A 5,555-nucleotide genomic window follows, 5' to 3' on the forward strand; every position below is an offset into this window, starting at 1 on the left:
CTTTAGTACTTTGAAATTTATATCATGTCCGAAGGAGGATCCCGGAATGATGGGGATATTCTTATATGCATATTGTGAATGTCAGTTACCAGGTGTTCAATCCATATGAATGATTTTTGTCTCCATGTGTGGGACGTATATTTATGAGAACTGGAAATAAAAATCTTGTGGTCTATTAAAATGGTGGAAATGATTATTTATGTAAACTAATGAACTCACCAACCTTTTGGTTGAAACTTTAAAGCATGTTTATTCTCAGGTATGAAAGAAATCTTTCGCTGTGCATTTGCTCACTTTAAAGATATTAGTTGGAGTCATTCATGACATATTTCAAAAGACGTTGCATTCGAGTCGTCGAGTTCATCAAGATTATTATTAAGATAATTATAATTAGATATATTATGAAATGGTATGCATATCGTCAATTTTTGATGTAAGGAAGTTTGTCTTTTCAAAACGAATGCAATGTTTGTAAAATGTATCATATAGAGGTCAAGTACCTCGCGATGTAACCAACTATTGTGAATCGTTTGTAATCGATGTGGACTTTGTCCGGATGGATTAGTACGGGTCCTTTCAATAGGGACGATACCGTTAGGGTTGACAAACCTCGCCCTAACGAACCGGGTGATTATTCTGTTGTAACTTGTACACTTGATAGGTGTATGCTTAGAAAGGGTAAAAGGAAGATGTGTAGCGAATTAGCTATCTGCAGGTTAAGTCTTATAATCAAGTGCTCATGATAAATGTATAATTTTACGATGTTTTCAAGAAATCTCGTGGCCTAACTTACTAAATGACTTACTAAACCTGTAGATTCACTCAACGTTTTCGTTGACCTTTTGCATGTTTTTATCTCAGGTCCATAGAGGTAATGCTTCCGCTTGCTAAAGTTGTCTTGCTTGCTTATTGCTAGTACTGGAGTGTAGTCCAGTATGTTTTGTCATTTCATGTCAAGAACTTACTTTCGCATTGAAAACTATTTACTTTAATAATGATTTGAGATTATTTACGTTGGTCATTGATGTCAAACTATTTTCAGAATTATTTTACATTTAATGACTTTGTCAGTTGAATTTAATGCGAATGCTTTTCGGAAAATGTCTCATATAGAGGGCGTGACCGTTAACTGTGGGACCAAAGTTAATACGTAGTTAGTGGATTCTGACGGGGTATTACATATGGTATCAGAGCCAAACGGTTACCTAGGATTAGGCTGCATTAGATGTCGGACTTTAGGACACCTTTTGAGTCTAAACTGTAACCGTAGACTAGTAAAGTTACATAGACTATAGTTACACTGCTTGCTACTTACTAGATTTATATCTAAATGATATAATTACTAGTGTACTAACTTTGTGTTTTTCTTGAGTGCTAGATGACTTCTTCCAATCCCATTATTCTTACCGACTCCAGCACAGAATCCGAGGAAACAGTGCAGACACAGGGTAACCCTGTGCCTAAGATCGAGGGTGATGTTACGTCAGAACCTGAGAAGGAGTCTGAACCTGAGGAGGAACAGGAGGAGGAACCCGAGGAGGACCTGGAATCCGAATCCGAACTCGAAATACCCGATTCACCTACTGGCACCAAATCACCTTTCAGGGACCCAGAAAATGATAACCCCTACGGACCGAGAGGCCACCGTAGGATACTGAAGGGACCCGCCCGAGGTAATAATCTATTTTGGAAAAGCTTTTCATATGACAACCAAACACTTCAGATGTGCCGTCGTTTCCATCTCTATGATGCTTCTACTTCCAAACCTAACACCTTCACTGCTGCTACCAATAACAATGATACCGATGACCTTAAGCTGAGAGTTGAGAACCTGGAAAAGATCGTTGAGTACCTGTTCGAAAACCTAAATAGAGATGCTTTTTTAACTTGTTCTAGTTTACTAGATACTATTTCATATGATTACTTATTACTTGGTATTTACACATACATTGCTTGATGTGGTTTTCTACTATTCATGATTTTTACGTATGACATTTGGGATATTCTATTTTTTTATTAATACATGAATAATGAATGAGGAATTTGTTACTTAAAGTGCTTGGTTTGCTATTATTCTGTGATGCATGATGAGTATTAATAACTGCAGTAAATCGTTTAACATCACTACTGTTATCACTTCTTATTGCTACTTAGTGTTGATACTCACTACTGTCACTACTAAGCGCTATGTACCACTGCTATTTACTACTATCACTACTAGAATCTCTACGATTTTATATTATTTACTATACATCACTACTCGTTGCTAGTATATTTGATTATAGCCTTGTTTATTTTTTGGAACTAGTATGTTATACTATTCTGCGTCGAAGTGCTCCCCATAGTGAAGAACATCAGGGTAGCAATGCTCTGATTAGTGTCAGGTGCAAGAAGGCGTGCTACATGGCCAATGACTTTAGAGATGGAGCTTCAGTTCTTTTTGTAAAGAAAAAGGATGGATCTATGAGACTATGTATCAATTACAAGGAACTGAATAAGCTGACTATCAAGAATAGATATCCGTTACCGAGGATCGATGATTTTTTGATCAATTGCAAGGATCAGGATGTTATTCTAAGATTCATCTGAGGTCAGGTTACCATCAGATGAGATTAAAGGAAATAGATATACCGAAGACAGAGTTTAGAACACGCTACAGACATCATGAATTTACAGTAATGCCATTTGGATTGACGAATGCACCGGCATTGTTCATGGATCTCATGAACCGTGTGTGTAAGCCATATTTGGACAAGTTTTTTATTGTGTTTATTGATGATATTCTGGTATATTCTAAGGACGAGAAGGAACATGAACAACATCTCTGTTTACTACTTGAGATGCTCAGGAAGGAGCAGTTGTACGCAAAATTTTCGAAGTGTGACTTCTGGCTGCAAGAAGTTCAATTTTTGGGTCATATCGTAGGTGTCAATGGTATTCAAGTTGATCCTGCGAAGATAGAAATGGTCAAGAAATGGGAGACGCCTAAGTCGCCAACGCAGATTCGGTAATTCTTAGGTCTCGCCGGTTAGTATAGAAGATTCATTGAAGGATTTTCTACTATTGCCCGACCGTTAACATCATTGACTCATAAGGGTAAGAAGTATGAATGGACTGAGCAACACAAGTCTGCATTTCAGTTGTTATAACAGAAATTGACTACTGCTCCGATTTTGTCTTTACCCGAAGGGAATGAGGACTTCGTGATTTACTGTGATGCTTCACGACAGGTGTCATACCCCCAAATAGGGCCGGGGGTAAATATGACATTTCAATATCACAACACAAGTATGTAAAGAGAGAACGACTCTAAATGAGACGTTTTAATTAAAATTCAAAGTATTATAGCAGCGGAACTAAATTGTCATTACAAAAGGAAGCCAAAATGTAAATGTAATTGTTCTAATGCAATAACATAAATATAAAATGCGGACTCCATAGCAGCATAGTCCAAGTAGCAAGTAATCTTTTAGCAATCTTCACCTGATACAAAACATGCTTAAAGTGTCAACCAAAAATGGTTGAGTGAACAACATAGGTTTATAATTGATTTTAAGTTTTTAGACCACAAGATTTAGTTATAAAGTTTAATCAGTTCTTTAGTAGTGCTGAGGTGTATGATATCGAGACTAAACAAAATTACCCCGGGACACCTTGAACTGTCAGTGTCGTTTTAATCATTATTATGTAACCAAAGACCAACGGTCAAATGGTTAGAGACGTCGCTCTCAGTAGGCCTACTCACAATAACTAAATTTGCGTTTATACGTAGCAATTAACGATATCATGGCAGGGATTTAGCAGGAATCAAAGCATGTCATAGCACAGTTTGAACTAATCAAAATAAAGTTTTCATGTACTTGTGTCTAAGCGTAAAACAGTTTGAAAGCAATCATGTGTCTCCCCCCAAAAGTTCAAAAATAAGTAATAGAAACAGTTAAAAAGTGGGGCTATGAAGTTCACCTTAAAATAGCAGGAGAAGATATAACAAGTACACAAATAATGAAGATCAAGATTGATCTAGACTCCAACCTAAATATTATGATAGGTCAGAATATATCTAACTTACGTCATGTCATTGTATGATAGTCCTAGTGCTTGAAGTGGCTTTGGAATTATGTGACAAAAATTTTAAATAAGTTATATGCGTACTTTCTATATTTAGTAAGTTTCTATGTTTAGAAAGTTTTTACTTTTAGTAAGTTTCTATTTTTGAAAAAGTTTCTATTTTTAGAAAATTGCCTTATATAGCAAGTTTCCTTACTTAGTAAGTCAACTCAAGTCAAACGAAAGTCAAACGAGAAAGTCAATTGAAAAGTCAACTAAAAGTCAAATCTAGTCAACATAAGTCAACCTTGATATTTTATGTATCATTAATGTTAATATCATTTATTATAACGTCGCTTGATATAATATAAGTTACATTATAAGTTTACTTATATTAGATGAATTTTATTAAGTTATAATAGGTTTAAATGATATAATTATAGCTAATATAAGTATTTTATTTAATAATTAACTATTTGCTATACTATAAGCATTTTAAATAAATAATTATATATTAACTATAACATAAGTTCTATAATTGTAATTACTATGTCATAAGTATTTTAATACTTAAATTATATCATAAGAAATAAATGATCAAATTGTTATCATTAGTTTTAATTAATTAATTAATTAATAATTAAACTTTTATCCTAAGTATTTATTAAATTAATAATAAATTAATACACATAATAAATTTAGTTATATTAGATATCATTTCTTAATATAAATAATTAAATAAAATAATTAATACTATACGCGTTAAATAAAATTAGTATCTTTTTTTCAAAAGTATTATTAAACCATAATACAATTTATCTATCCAAACTTCGATTAATAATAAATATATTTTTTTATATAACATTAATTTATACGAATTAAAAAAACCCGTATCGTGCAAACCGTACGTCGGTTTTCAACGATCTCTATATACTTCTTGAATAACTCGACAACCTCGTTACATTGGTTAAGTTAGTTTTTCCAGACCTGGAACGCAAACCGAGGTCATATCTGATCAGTTTCGTCTTTTTTATATATATTTATTCCAAAACTTGATTTAATCGTATCTTACAAACCGTTCGTCCGATTTTAACGTTCTTTATATATTTTTGAGTTGCATCATCGATCCCGACATGATGGTGACGTTCAATCAGCCCAAAAACATCACGTTTTTTTGAGGCTATATCAGCTGTGATTATATATATTTAAATATAATTTTATATAAACTTTAAGAATTCATATCTTGAGTTCTACACATCCGTTTAACGCAAATCTTATGTGTAAATTGCACTATTCATCAAGAGGAACACGATGAGCAAGAAATTTTTATCATGAAATCATGACACAGTTCCCAAAAACACAGGTATAGCTGCTGTCCAAATTTTATATACCCGAAAAATATGATTTTCAAAAAAATTTAATTATCGAAACAATACCACATCAAACCACAAGCACTACAACTAATCATACAACTAAAATAACATGATAATAATTAATAATTTAAAAAG

Source organism: Rutidosis leptorrhynchoides, chromosome 10 (assembly GCF_046630445.1).
Source record: "Rutidosis leptorrhynchoides isolate AG116_Rl617_1_P2 chromosome 10, CSIRO_AGI_Rlap_v1, whole genome shotgun sequence".
NCBI lineage: Eukaryota > Viridiplantae > Streptophyta > Magnoliopsida > Asterales > Asteraceae > Rutidosis > Rutidosis leptorrhynchoides.